The sequence below is a fragment of the Coffea arabica genome, chromosome 7e (genome assembly GCF_036785885.1).
Source record: "Coffea arabica cultivar ET-39 chromosome 7e, Coffea Arabica ET-39 HiFi, whole genome shotgun sequence".
In the NCBI taxonomy this organism is placed as follows: Eukaryota; Viridiplantae; Streptophyta; class Magnoliopsida; order Gentianales; family Rubiaceae; genus Coffea; species Coffea arabica.
Genome location: NC_092323.1, coordinates 19,131,982 through 19,148,826, shown reverse-complemented (window position 1 = coordinate 19,148,826; position 16,845 = coordinate 19,131,982).

Sequence of the window (16,845 nt, the reverse complement as noted above, 5' to 3'; positions counted from 1 at the left end):
TAATCAAATGTCGTTTTGGAAAAAAAAATGATACAATATGAATCATTAGATTTTGAAAATTGGATCTATCTAAGTTTTGGCTGTTAATCATTAGTGGTTGTGATAGTACCATTAGTAGTAGTCATAATGGTAGTAAATCAAAGTATGGAAATCCCGTGGTTGCACAGCACAAGCATACATCAATGGAATACGAAGGTGCCCGGACGATCATTTCCTTAACATATACTCGAGAGTCGTCAGCCACTGATACAGTTGACCACTTTGTCGCATCCAAGAAAAGCTGAAATTTGGGGTATGGTTCCTCAGTTTCAGAGCTGCCATACAGAAATGTTGCTCGAACAATATATCGCCTTCTTTCTTCAGTTTTTAAAGTGTAGCAATACTTCTTGTTGTCTATAGGAAACTCTCTCCTTGTGCTGTACTGGAGCGGGTTTCCATTTTGTGTTTTTCACTTCCACCGATTTTCCATGAGCCATAATTCCAGTATCCGAGTTCCATACTAAGCCTGTACTGGGATCAGTGAAACTTTTGTCGCCTCCACAATCTATACTAATGAATTCTGCATGTTGAATTTGCTAATCGATAAGTTAAGCTTCCTAGAATCCTTATTTCTTTATCTCATAAAGTCTTGTTCTCGAATCTATCTACGTAGTATGATGCTACTTTTTTATTACAAATGGAGTAACTTATATTTCTGGGATTCATTCTCCGAGACATATCACGTATAAAATTAATCTGATATTTCTAGTTGTAGTAGCAATCATAATGGTAAGAAAGATCCTATACTAAGTGACATACGATTTAAGAACAAAAACAAACTAATGGATAACTCACCTCTTTCATTTTAAAAATTATCATTTTAGAGTCATTTTTTATAGGTGAGCTCCAATTATAATTATAGTGACAATAATAATTGTACTATCAATAGTAGCAATAGTAGTAAATTGAGCGATTGGACTAAAGCCCAAAAAAATTGAAATTGCCACACATGGGCACCCTTGGTGGAGCAAAGCGAGGTGAGGATAGTTACCTAAAGAGGGTGGGGGGGGGGGGGGGGGGCGGAGACCCTCTCCCATTCCAAAATAGTCTCCTTGCCATTACTATATATAGGGGTGATCATAGTTCAGGTTTTGGATCGAAATCAGACCAAAATTAGCCCGTGGTTTGTTGAATCGAAATTGGAACCGATTTTTGGAAATCAAAACCATAACCTTGACTATAGGTTTAGGTTGAGTTCACCAAAACTTTGAACTAGAATTGGAACTGGCGCTTTATGATCCATTCAATCCGTCTAAATAAATATTTGCTATTTAAACCTATTTAGTCAGTTTAGAATTCAATATTAATAATTAACATCAAATACTGTTAGTTCCAATCCAAGCCCAATAGCCTATGGCCTCGTTCCATTAGTAAGTCTATATCCCCTAACTAATCTAAATCCAAGACCAACCTAATCTAATCAACAATGAAATTTTTTTCATAAAATTTTTGTCATTTTTCTTTTTCCTTACCCATGACGATACAATAGTTTTATTTTATGTTCATTTTCATATTTTCTTAGAATCAATTTATAGCAACAAGTATTTAAACATAACAAAAAGAACTGAACCATAATCAAAAGAAACTGGAACCATAATTAGAACCAGAGATTTAAGGACCGTAACCGTAACCGTTCCTATAAGCATCAGTTTAGGTTTCACCTTTTAGAAAACCATTGATTTTTGAATCGAAATCAACAATTCTGGGACTATGGCCATGTCTACCTATATAATATTGAGACAATGTATAAGATTTTAAAGAAAATGGAGTTTTTAACCTATGAATTGCGCTACTTGTTAAAAAAAAAAAATAGTCCAATCGACATTTTTCCATTCTCTTCTTTTTCTCCCTATGCCCTTTTGGCAAATCACCGCCATGCCCCTATTCCCATGCTCTTCTTTTTCTCTCCTAGCCCATCACCTTTAGTATATTCTTTCTTCCTCCATCTTCCATCCAAAAAACTCGCGACATTACTATGATTGGCCTTTCCATACAATTAAGGTCTTAGTACCCCTGCCCCCTTTCTCCCCTTCCCAATTTTTTGCTTTATTTTAGGAAAAATGACTGACTTCATCTTGATATTTTGAAAAAAAAAAAATATTTTTTATCCTTTTCTTTTAAAATAAAACAAAGTTATCCCTCCTATTTCGAAAAACGGAACAAATTAGTCCTAGAATGACAACCTAAGATATATTCTAGGGTAAATTAGGTACATTACTTTAGTTTCTTTTTATTTTTAAGAGTTTGTTTTTTAAATTTTTTTTCCAACAAGGAAGGCGGGCCTCTACTTTAGTTTCTTCTAAATCTAGCTCACGTAATGTGCACATGACATTAAGTCAACATAAACAAGAAAAAAAATTAAAACTTATAACATAACCATTTAATTATAGACATGACATGTGCGAGTGCTGCACTTTTTCAATTGTCTAAATGTCTAGTTTCAAAACGTGGAGGAAATTATGGTATAAATTGTACCGTGCTAGTTGAAATAATTTGGCATTTGGACAATGACAGTTTGTCGTGTTTCTGATTGTGAAGCAAGAAAATGGTTTTCGAGAGTCTAAGCGACCGAAAATCACGATGTGTCCGAGCCACAGATACAAACACACATATCCCTAAAATTAAGAAAGTAGATCATCATTTAGCTCATACATATCGTATAAATTGTGCTCGGCAGTTTGTTGAACCACAACCAAATTTTAGAAACTACAATCAGAATCATAACTATGGCTAAAGGTTCGAGCTCAGGTTCATCAAAATTTTGAATCAGAATCGGACTAGCGATTTACGATCCATTCAAACCATCTAAAAATACATTTGCTATCTAAATCTATTTGGTCAGTTTAGAATTCAATACTAATACTCACAATCTAATGCTAATAGTTTCAATGCTAATCCAATAACCCATTGTCCCATTCCATTAGTAGGTTTATACCCCCTGACTAATTTAAATCCAAAATCAATCTAATCTAATCAACAATGAGATATTTTTCACAATATTTGCATCATTTTTTCTTTTTACTTGCACATGATAATACAATAATTTTTTTTTTTACATTCATTGTCATTTTTTTTAGAATCAAATTTATAACAACAAGTGTTTAAATATAACTAAAAGAACTGGAACCATAATCGGAAGAAATCGGAACCGTAACCAGAATAGGAGATTCAAGAACCATAACCATAACCATCCTAATAAGGGCTGATTATATTTCACCTTTCAAAAGAATTGGAATCGTCAGATTTTTAACCGGAAACAACGATTCTAAAACTGTGACCATGTCTACTTAGAGATGCAATTTAGGATTTGGGGTGTCATATTGTTTTCAGTACAACTTTAATGTGATTGATCTGGTGTTCTTTTTGTCAGTTGAAATGAATGTAAACAGAAAAGAAAATTTTGGTTCATGGTTGAATTTTAACCATGCGATGGCAATTTAAATTTGCTCAAGAATATATATATATATATATATATATATCAAAGTTATTATTTCAGTCTAAAGGTGTCAAAATGGATAATTTGGGTGGGTTTGAGTTGGTTAAAATGGGTGGGTAAGTCAAAAAATGAGTTGGGTAACCCAATTATCCATTTACAACCCATTTATTCTAATTTTTTACAAACTTATCTAAATTCATTTTGTGAACTAAATTATTAATTTTATACCGCCCTTTTCATCCACCATCAATTTTAAATATTTACTTATATTATCCAATAAGCCTAATTATTAATTTTTTTTCCATCCGTGCGCTATATCGCAAAATTATATATTATTTATTAATTGAACAATAAGGATATAAAAATTTGAACTAAATAACATGAAAGTAAACATAAAAACTTATCCCGCTCCACCCTTTACACCCATCATTAATTTTAAATATGTACTTATAATGCCAGTACGCCTAATTGCCAAAATTTTTTCATCCATGCACTATGTTGTAAAATTGCACATAATTTAATAATTGAACAATAAGAATATAAAAAGCTGAACTAAACAATATGAAAGTTAACATAAAAACTTAATCCAAAAGCTTATCCCACTCCATTGCCTTGGTCAATATTCGTGAGTTCATAAAAACTTCTATTTGTTAAAGTTATGTCAATTGGCAAAAATGAAAATTTGACATCTAGTTACAATTTCAAATATTTTGTCATGATTTCAATGGAGCAAAATATTAGCTAGCAAATCCAACCAAGAAACAGTTACCCCAGTAACTTAGGGCCTGTTTGGAACCGAGTTTTTAGGCCAAGTTTTTTAGCTACTAGTTTTTTAACAACTTTAGTTACAGGAATCCAAAAAAACTTATCAAAGTTTTTAACCTACACACTTCAAAATATCTAATACACAAAAAACTTCCTCTTTTCTTCTTCTTTCTCCCCCACCCTGATCCACAACACCTCCGCCGCCGGCCACCACCTCCGCCGCCTGCCACCACCACCTCCGCCGTTGCTTCCGGCGCCAGCCACCTATTCCGGTGCCAGCCTTCCCTTTTTTTTTTCCTTCCTTTCTTCTTCTCCCTCTCCCTCTCCCTCTCCCTCTCCTCCTCCCCCTCTCCTTCCCTCCACTCTCTCCCTCCTCTCCCTGGCCACCTTCCCCTTTCCTAGCTGCAATCTGGTTGTGCGGTACCAGACCGCATCTGCGATCTGGTCACGCGACCGGATTGGGCAAAAGGGGAGGGGGAAGGGGAGGAGAGGGGGAGAGGGAGATGGAGATGAGGGGGAGAGAAAAAGCAAAAAAAAAAAAAATTTGTGCACGCCATGGCTGCTGGTTCTTTGGCTTCAGGAGGGAGAGGGGGAGGGTGAAGGGGAGTAGAGAGGGAGAGGGGAGCAGAGAGGGAGAAGAGGGGAAGAGAAAAAGAAAAAAAAAATTTTGGGACCATGGCTGCTGGTTCGTCTGGTACCGCAAGGGAAGAGGGAGGGGGAAGGAAGAAGAAGAAGAGAGGAAAGAAAAGAAAAAGGAGAAAAGAAAAGAAAAGAAAAAAAAAATGGTAGGGCCATGGCTGCTGGGAAGGCAGAGGTAACGGTGGAGGGAAGGGGGAGGAGGAAGGAAGAAGAAGAAGAAGAAGAAGAAGAGAGGAAAGTAAAGAAAAAGGAAGGAAAGAAAAAGAAAGAGAAAGAGAAAAAAAAGAAAAGGAAAAAAAAAGTTTTTCATCTTAAAAAATTTTTCCAAAAACTTCTACATACACTATAGTAAAGTTTTAGACAAACTTCTAAAAAACTCAGGTTCCAAATGGGGCCTTAATTTGAAAAAAGTCCAAAATGAAAGGAGAAGCTTGTACCTGATTTTCAATCACTTAGTTAACCATACATTAGAGTTTTCAATTCAACTATTGGAACTTTAAAAAAAATCAAAATATCTTCATTCCCCATTGATGACTTAGAAAATAGTCAAAATACAACAATTTCATTGACATGTTCAACAGTGTAGAGATCATTGAAACAATGAATGCTAGAAACTACTTTATGAGCAAATGGGAATTGTTTCAAAGCATCTATATCAGGGATCAGCGACTTCAACATTTCCTTAATAGATGGAAAATTTGGCCTTCATTTTCTCGAAGACTTGCTCTGCAATACAGGATGCATTAACATCTGCTCTCTTGATCTCCAAGTAAGCCTTTTAGTAAAACCCAGCACCTCTTAGGGCATCAGAGATAAAATCATCAAACCCAATGGCAATGACAGCTTTAGCTTAGGCACCATAAACCAGTCTCTGCGTAAAGAGTGTGTTAAAACATAGGAATTAGAACAAAAGGTCCTAAACGTAAATCATGAAATTATCAGGCAAGAAGATAAGAAAAGAGAAAAGAAAAGAACCATAATCCTACAAAGGTGGATTACACAATCATAACATTAACTCTACAATGTTAATCTATGGAATGTGCATGCCATATAGCCTATGATATAGTTCATATGTCCAAGGCCAATGCCAATGTTATTGTTGATGGGTATTTTACATACGTACAAGTTAAAAAATCCGAAATTACACCCGTTCACTGCAAGTATACAGGTCAACTAGTAGTTTAGGGTATATATCGGGTCGATCCCACAGGGAAGAGTGAACAATTACCGGTATTACTAAAGCTTCTCTATTATTTAGACTATCAATGAATTATAACAAATTTAATCTACTGAAATTATACAAAATAACAAATAAAAGCTCCTTAAGTTGTGGTATCCCTAACTACTCATGCAAGTGTTATATTTGGATCATTGAGTACTACATCTAGGCTAATTATAATGTAATTTCCTTATGCATTTGAATCCTACTTTCGTAGTGAATCAATTATACTTATAACTAATCCATACTTATTCTCATGGTTATGAAATTAGCTACAAGTTCATTTCTTCAGTGAAATTACATGAAATGAATCACTAAAAATCACATAGGTGCACCTCTACTTTCGTGAGTATACTCCCTATGTTTAGCACTTCTTGAACTAGTGTTAAATCTCAATTTTCATTGCAGAAACAACACCTTACATAATCACAATTGATGGTACCAGATTAATCATGATTTAAAGAGCCAAAGTGCTAAATAACTTGCTCAAATCATAGCAATCAAAATAACCAAACAATTAACACTAACAATCCTAGAAAGTTCAACCAAACCCAAGGTATAAACTTTTAAAAACACATAATAAACACAAAATCCAGAACTTGTATATTAACTAAACTTGGAATCAAGTATGAAAGATAAAGAGTTTGGAAGGAATGTAACCCTTGTCACATGAGTTCATCTCCTTGCCTTCTTCATCCTCCATCTTCATCTTTGCCTAGCTAATAAACAAGAATGGATGAACTACTAGCTACAACTATCCTACACTAAGAAGAATGGAAGAGCTACATTTTTGCAGTCCAAGTTCTCTCCCGTATCTCTCTCTCTCTCTCTCCCCCTTCAATCTTGCAATCTTGGCTATTTTATGATGAAAGTTGGTCAAGAAATGAGGCTTACACCTTCCTTTTACAGCTAGGAATGTTTCTCACATGTCTAGCATCACATGTGAGTTGGTTGAGGTGAAATTGAGTTTTACGCATACGTAGCAGCCTTTTCTGACCACAATCCGGCCAGGAATCCGGCCATAAATCAGGCCAAATTCCGGTCGGATTGCTATAGTAACCATTTGGTCACTTTTGGTTCAATTTCCAGCTCTGCTCCGATTTTGCATCAACTTCTACTGAACTTTTCTTGATGATAAAAGCTGATTTAGCTCTTGACCAAAGCATGAAACTTGAGTTATATTTCTAATGCATCAAGAATCACCTCATTTGGATCTGTGTAGGCTGAGAAATGACCGAAATACCCTTGCCTGCTCATTGCCCTATTTCAGCTTCGACCAAATGAAATTGGCTACTGTACTTCGGCTTTTTGACTTGGAAAACCTTCAAACTGGATTCAGATGTCTTCACCAAAGTTGTAGATCTATCTCTTATCTTTAAATTGGTTTAAGAATCATCTTAATTCGATCACTGTAACTCAAGTGATAGCCGAAATACGAAAATGTGTCAAAACTGCCAAAATGCACAAAATCCCACTAAAAAGTGATAAAAACGTCATTTAATCACTTAAAAGCATTTTTCACCAATTATAGCCAAAATGATTCATTTTCTTCCAATAATATAACTAAAGTGACTAAAAATAATATAAAATATCATACAATTATTACGTAAATTAGTCACTTATCAAACTCCCCCACACTTAAATCATTGCTTGTCCTCAAGCAATCCACATATAATCAACTACAATGATTCAAGAGGTGAAATAATATATGCACTTTAGTCAAATTTAATTCCTCATGACTTGGAAAACAATCATTATACAATTATTCAATTTACACTAAATACTCATAATATCAGGTAAAGGAAAGATAATTATACCCTAATTTTAACAAGTTAAACTTAATCTCTTATCCTAACTTAATTTCACAAATAAGCAAATCACATAGTCAATTTATAGTCTTCCTCCTCCTATAATCATCTTTTTCTCAAAATTCTATAACTAAGAGGGATTTATTCATACTAAATTTTTTTTATTTAAACAGTGAAAATGCCTTTTTACGCGAAAATCGATACTTTTAGGTAAAGATCTCCGGTTACTCAACATTTCACCTATTCAAGTTGCTATGCATACTCTTAATTCAAATACCTTTCTACGCGAATGTCGACATTTGTAGATGCCAACCCCCGGTTACTCGGCACGAGAATCATTGGAGTAGAACAATTTTTATTTACTTTCTTCTCTTTTTTTATTTTTATTTTTATTTTTATTTTTATTTTTTTTTTCTCTTTTTTTTTCAAAAAGAAAGGACAATAAATAAATATTCCCTCTTAGAAAATATATAAGAATAATCAAAGGAGGAGTATAACGTTTATCGACTATATCAATCACTTAATTGCAAAATTAAGTAAAGAGAAGAAATCTCATTAAACATGTAAAATTATAGACATAATTTTTCTCACTTTACCGAATATACTTTCTAAAATGTAAAAATTCTAATTGCATAATAACTATTTTCAAGTTAAATGAGGACTAAACCTTCCAAAATACACATAAAGTTTCAACAATTGGAAGAATCAAATACTTAAGGTTGGAACAATTTAGCCCTTTTTGCACAAAAATGCAAAAATTTGAAGAATTTTGGGCCATAATGAAATATTGGAAAAGATTTTATAAAAATTTTGACAGAGTTTCCCCTTATAAATGGATGAAACTCCCTGCCAACAAACCCAATTTCAAGTAAATTATCCACATGGCAAATAATTCACACACAATTCCAACATTTCTAATCATTTATATCCACAAAATATCATCACATGGCAAGTAAATGCAAGTCCAATATTTTCCTCCCCCACACTTAAACTTCACATTGTCCTCAATGTGAGAAAAAGAAAATAAATAAAGAGTAAAAGAAAATACTGCTCAATTGAACTTGCGCAATCCGAATCCATGTCAATGTGATGAATTTCCAACTTTACTTGAGAAAGAATGGAGAGTTCAATTAATGCACCTTGAAAAAGACAAAAATAAAACTTCTTAAGAATAAAAGCTTGCAACCAACAAGAAGAAAAGTGGAGTTGAAGGAGGAAAAAGAGGGAAGAATGAGCAAAAGTGGTCCGAGGCTTCGTTTTGGAAAGGATCCGAGGTCGGATCATGATAAGTGAGCTCGGATCAAGAAGCTCGAATTTTTTTCTGATTGCAGAAGTGGATCTGAGGTCTCGGATCCATTGATTCTGCATTTATTGCAGAAATTTCTGCAATTTCCAATTTGACCCCAATTTGAAACACACTCTCCAATTCGTGCTCTACAATGAAATTTTTAACAATTCAACACTTCACGCACATGGAAAATGACTTAAACATGAATCTTAAGATCTCAAAACAAATCAAAAACATGTAGAATGCAAATTGAGGGTTGAGGTTCTTGGATCAAAAAGTCCCCTTGACACTTCCAATGCACATGGTGGTGCTCAAATGGTCTAAAGAGTGCAAATAGATCATGAACACATTTAAACACTTGAAGCCACTTTAACTTCATGCAAATGACTAACTTAACCTCATAACATGAAATTAAGCATTGTAAACTCAAAAATGAAGGTTAAGCTTCCCTTTTTCACATCGGTCTCCACTCCTTATAAACTCCTTTGCACTTGAAATGCTTCTCTTTTTCACATCGGTCTCCACTCCTTATAAACTCCTTTGCACTTGAAATACTTCACGTGACTTCTTGTCATTGCTACCTACAAAATATACAAAAACACTAGTTAAACAACTTAAACTTACTAAAAACAAGAAATCGTTGGGTTGCCTCCCAATTAGCGCTTCTTTATAGTCATTAGCTTGACTATATCACCTCATTTTTCAAGGAGGCTTAGTTAACGAATAATCCACCATTTTAGGCCGGGGTGGATCATTAAAAGGTGACTTTATAGTAAAAGTCACATGTTCAAATGATATGAAAGATGGAAGTAACTTACCTATCCCAAGTGTTTCATAGATGTTACCTTGAATATATACCACTTGAGAATTTACCAAAGGAAATGCCATGAGAGTATCTTGGGCAGCAATACCCTTAGAACCTATACTTTCAATGCACTCCTCAAGAAGGGTGAAAAACGAGTCATTAAAACTCATCTCTTGAGACTCAAAGTTAGTTCCAAAGATATTATCATGTGAAATGGATATTTGCTCATTAAAACACACTTGAGATTCATCATTTTCATCAAAATACAACTCATTTTCACATATAACATTCCCACCATTCATGCTAGGATCATTTTGCAAATTATTAGAGGAAATAACTTCACACAATGCATTCAATTGCTCATGTATTCTACCAAAGTGAGAAGCTAATTCATCTATTCTTTCCTCAATCCTATCAAAACGGTCGGAAGTTGCATTTGCGAGCTTTTCTATTGCTAAATCAAATTGATTAGAAAAATTTTCTACAGCTAGCTCCCAAGATGCATTAGAATCATTAACTAATGGTTCACTTTCTAACTCCAAAGGTAGAGGTGCATTAGCTAACTTCTCTATTGCCAACTCCCAAGATGATTTTGATTCATATTGGACACTTTCAAGTTGGTAATCATAAAAATACGGATAATCACTATATGCACATTGATTTTTCCAACCATAAGAAGGAGAATTGCTCCAATTAGTACTATATCGATCAAAACAAGGATTGTAATGCTCTAATTTATCATAATAATCCACATTTTGTACTTGTCTACATGTATTAGAAGCATGATAACCTCACACAAGTCACAAATCACATGATAAAAATTAAAAGCATTAACATTCCTCCCTTGCTCAATTTTATGCATAATTGTGTCCATTTGAACTTGTAGCATCATAACATCAAATTTAGCCTTTAAGCACCTTAAACCATCTTCAAAAGACATACATTCAGTAAATTCTTGGTTACCTCTGTTGAAGGAGCTTTGCACTTGGCAACCATCCATTGCCAAACTTCCATTTTTCAAGCATTGTCCTCCAAATTGACCTATCCTCCTCATCACCTAAAATTGCTTTTAAACAACTTAAAAGTAAAATTAGTAAGAAAAATAGGTGATAAAATGTATACACACAGAAAATACTAAAATAACAGAAAATAACATTCACACAATAACTAATAAAATGTCTAAACTAATAAAGTTACTCTTCACACCAATATTGCCAAATCTTCCCCGGCAACGGCGCCAAAAACTTGACGGGTATTTTACATACGTACAAGTTAAAAAATCCGAAATTACACTCGTTCACTACAAGTTTACAGGTCAACTAGTAGTTTAGGGTATATATCGGGTCGATCCCACAGGGAAGAGTGAACAATTACCGGTATTATTAAAGCTTCTCTATTATTTAGACTATCAATGAATTATAACAAATTTAATCTACTGAAATTATACAAAATAACAAATAAAAGCTCCTGAGGTTGTGGTATCCCTAACTACTCATACAAGTGTTATATTTGGATCATTGAGTACTACATCTAGGCTAATTATAGTGTAATTTCCTTATGCATTTGAATCCTACTTTCGTAGTGAATCAATTATACTTATAACTAATCCATACCTATTCTCATGGTTATGAAATTAGCTACAAGTTCATTTCTTCAGTGAAATTACATGAAATGAATCACTAAAAATCACATAGGTGCACCTCTACTTTCGTGAGTATACTCCCTATGTTTAGCACTTCTTGAACTAGTGTTAAATCTCAATTTTCATTGCAGAAACAACACCTTACATAATCACAATTGATGGTACCAGATTAATCATGATTTAAAGAGCCAAAGTGCTAAATAACTTGCTCAAATCATAGCAATCAAAATAACCAAACAATTAACACTAACAATCCTAGAAAGTTCAACCAAACCCAAGGTATAAACTTTTAAAAACACATAATAAACACAAAATCCAGAACTTGTATATTAACTAAACTTGGAATCAAGTATGAAAGATAAAGAGTTTGGAAGGAATGTAACCCTTGTCACATGAGTTCATCTCCTTGCCTTCTTCATCCTCCATCTTCATCTTTGCCTAGCTAATAAACAAGAATGGATGAACTACTAGCTACAACTATCCTACACTAAGAAGAATGGAAGAGCTACATTTTTGCAGTCCAAGTTCTCTCCCGTATCTCTCTCTCTCTCTCTCCCCCTTCAATCTTGCAATCTTGGCTATTTTATGATGAAAGTTGGTCAAGAAATGAGGCTTACACCTTCCTTTTACAGCTAGGAATGTTTCTCACATGTCTAGCATCACATGTGAGTTGGTTGAGGTGAAATTGAGTTTTACGCATACGTAGCAGCCTTTTCTGACCACAATCCGGCCAGGAATCCGGCCATAAATCAGGCCAAATTCCGGTCGGATTGCTATAGTAACCATTTGGTCACTTTTGGTTCAATTTCCAGCTCTGCTCCGATTTTGCATCAACTTCTACTGAACTTTTCTTGATGATAAAAGCTGATTTAGCTCTTGACCAAAGCATGAAACTTGAGTTATATTTCTAATGCATCAAGAATCACCTCATTTGGATCTGTGTAGGCTGAGAAATGACCGAAATACCCTTGCCTGCTCATTGCCCTATTTCAGCTTCGACCAAATGAAATTGGCTACTGTACTTCGGCTTTTTGACTTGGAAAACCTTCAAACTGGATTCAGATGTCTTCACCAAAGTTGTAGATCTATCTCTTATCTTTAAATTGGTTTAAGAATCATCTTAATTCGATCACTGTAACTCAAGTGATAGCCGAAATACGAAAATGTGTCAAAACTGCCAAAATGCACAAAATCCCACTAAAAAGTGATAAAAACGTCATTTAATCACTTAAAAGCATTTTTCACCAATTATAGCCAAAATGATTCATTTTCTTCCAATAATATAACTAAAGTGACTAAAAATAATATAAAATATCATACAATTATTACGTAAATTAGTCACTTATCAAACTCCCCCACACTTAAATCATTGCTTGTCCTCAAGCAATCCACATATAATCAACTACAATGATTCAAGAGGTGAAATAATATATGCACTTTAGTCAAATTTAATTCCTCATGACTTGGAAAACAATCATTATACAATTATTCAATTTACACTAAATACTCATAATATCAGGTAAAGGAAAGATAATTATACCCTAATTTTAACAAGTTAAACTTAATCTCTTATCCTAACTTAATTTCACAAATAAGCAAATCACATAGTCAATTTATAGTCTTCCTCCTCCTATAATCATCTTTTTCTCAAAATTCTATAACTAAGAGGGATTTATTCATACTAAATTTTTTTTATTTAAACAGTGAAAATGCCTTTTTACGCGAAAATCGATACTTTTAGGTAAAGATCTCCGGTTACTCAACATTTCACCTATTCAAGTTGCTATGCATACTCTTAATTCAAATACCTTTCTACGCGAATGTCGACATTTGTAGATGCCAACCCCCGGTTACTCGGCACGAGAATCATTGGAGTAGAACAATTTTTATTTACTTTCTTCTCTTTTTTTATTTTTATTTTTATTTTTATTTTTATTTTTTTTTTCTCTTTTTTTTTTTCAAAAAGAAAGGACAATAAATAAATATTCCCTCTTAGAAAATATATAAGAATAATCAAAGGAGGAGTATAACGTTTATCGACTATATCAATCACTTAATTGCAAAATTAAGTAAAGAGAAGAAATCTCATTAAACATGTAAAATTATAGACATAATTTTTCTCACTTTACCGAATATACTTTCTAAAATGTAAAAATTCTAATTGCATAATAACTATTTTCAAGTTAAATGAGGACTAAACCTTCCAAAATACACATAAAGTTTCAACAATTGGAAGAATCAAATACTTAAGGTTGGAACAATTTAGCCCTTTTTGCACAAAAATGCAAAAATTTGAAGAATTTTGGGCCATAATGAAATATTGGAAAAGATTTTATAAAAATTTTGACAGAGTTTCCCCTTATAAATGGATGAAACTCCCTGCCAACAAACCCAATTTCAAGTAAATTATCCACATGGCAAATAATTCACACACAATTCCAACATTTCTAATCATTTATATCCACAAAATATCATCACATGGCAAGTAAATGCAAGTCCAATATTTTCCTCCCCCACACTTAAACTTCACATTGTCCTCAATGTGAGAAAAAGAAAATAAATAAAGAGTAAAAGAAAATACTGCTCAATTGAACTTGCGCAATCCGAATCCATGTCAATGTGATGAATTTCCAACTTTACTTGAGAAAGAATGGAGAGTTCAATTAATGCACCTTGAAAAAGACAAAAATAAAACTTCTTAAGAATAAAAGCTTGCAACCAACAAGAAGAAAAGTGGAGTTGAAGGAGGAAAAAGAGGGAAGAATGAGCAAAAGTGGTCCGAGGCTTCGTTTTGGAAAGGATCCGAGGTCGGATCATGATAAGTGAGCTCGGATCAAGAAGCTCGAATTTTTTTCTGATTGCAGAAGTGGATCTGAGGTCTCGGATCCATTGATTCTGCATTTATTGCAGAAATTTCTGCAATTTCCAATTTGACCCCAATTTGAAACACACTCTCCAATTCGTGCTCTACAATGAAATTTTTAACAATTCAACACTTCACGCACATGGAAAATGACTTAAACATGAATCTTAAGATCTCAAAACAAATCAAAAACATGTAGAATGCAAATTGAGGGTTGAGGTTCTTGGATCAAAAAGTCCCCTTGACACTTCCAATGCACATGGTGGTGCTCAAATGGTCTAAAGAGTGCAAATAGATCATGAACACATTTAAACACTTGAAGCCACTTTAACTTCATGCAAATGACTAACTTAACCTCATAACATGAAATTAAGCATTGTAAACTCAAAAATGAAGGTTAAGCTTCCCTTTTTCACATCGGTCTCCACTCCTTATAAACTCCTTTGCACTTGAAATGCTTCTCTTTTTCACATCGGTCTCCACTCCTTATAAACTCCTTTGCACTTGAAATACTTCACGTGACTTCTTGTCATTGCTACCTACAAAATATACAAAAACACTAGTTAAACAACTTAAACTTACTAAAAACAAGAAATCGTTGGGTTGCCTCCCAATTAGCGCTTCTTTATAGTCATTAGCTTGACTATATCACCTCATTTTTCAAGGAGGCTTAGTTAACGAATAATCCACCATTTTAGGCCGGGGTGGATCATTAAAAGGTGACTTTATAGTAAAAGTCACATGTTCAAATGATATGAAAGATGGAAGTAACTTACCTATCCCAAGTGTTTCATAGATGTTACCTTGAATATATACCACTTGAGAATTTACCAAAGGAAATGCCATGAGAGTATCTTGGGCAGCAATACCCTTAGAACCTATACTTTCAATGCACTCCTCAAGAAGGGTGAAAAACGAGTCATTAAAACTCATCTCTTGAGACTCAAAGTTAGTTCCAAAGATATTATCATGTGAAATGGATATTTGCTCATTAAAACACACTTGAGATTCATCATTTTCATCAAAATACAACTCATTTTCACATATAACATTCCCACCATTCATGCTAGGATCATTTTGCAAATTATTAGAGGAAATAACTTCACACAATGCATTCAATTGCTCATGTATTCTACCAAAGTGAGAAGCTAATTCATCTATTCTTTCCTCAATCCTATCAAAACGGTCGGAAGTTGCATTTGCGAGCTTTTCTATTGCTAAATCAAATTGATTAGAAAAATTTTCTACAGCTAGCTCCCAAGATGCATTAGAATCATTAACTAATGGTTCACTTTCTAACTCCAAAGGTAGAGGTGCATTAGCTAACTTCTCTATTGCCAACTCCCAAGATGATTTTGATTCATATTGGACACTTTCAAGTTGGTAATCATAAAAATACGGATAATCACTATATGCACATTGATTTTTCCAACCATAAGAAGGAGAATTGCTCCAATTAGTACTATATCGATCAAAACAAGGATTGTAATGCTCTAATTTATCATAATAATCCACATTTTGTACTTGTCTACATGTATTAGAAGCATGATAACCTCACACAAGTCACAAATCACATGATAAAAATTAAAAGCATTAACATTCCTCCCTTGCTCAATTTTATGCATAATTGTGTCCATTTGAACTTGTAGCATCATAACATCAAATTTAGCCTTTAAGCACCTTAAACCATCTTCAAAAGACATACATTCAGTAAATTCTTGGTTACCTCTGTTGAAGGAGCTTTGCACTTGGCAACCATCCATTGCCAAACTTCCATTTTTCAAGCATTGTCCTCCAAATTGACCTATCCTCCTCATCACCTAAAATTGCTTTTAAACAACTTAAAAGTAAAATTAGTAAGAAAAATAGGTGATAAAATGTATACACACAGAAAATACTAAAATAACAGAAAATAACATTCACACAATAACTAATAAAATGTCTAAACTAATAAAGTTACTCTTCACACCAATATTGCCAAATCTTCCCCGGCAACGGCGCCAAAAACTTGACGGGTATTTTACATACGTACAAGTTAAAAAATCCGAAATTACACTCGTTCACTACAAGTTTACAGGTCAACTAGTAGTTTAGGGTATATATCGGGTCGATCCCACAGGGAAGAGTGAACAATTACCGGTATTATTAAAGCTTCTCTATTATTTAGACTATCAATGAATTATAACAAATTTAATCTACTGAAATTATACAAAATAACAAATAAAAGCTCCTGAGGTTGTGGTATCCCTAACTACTCATACAAGTGTTATATTTGGATCATTGAGTACTACATCTAAGCTAATTATAGTGTAATTTCCTTATGCATTTGAATCCTACTTTC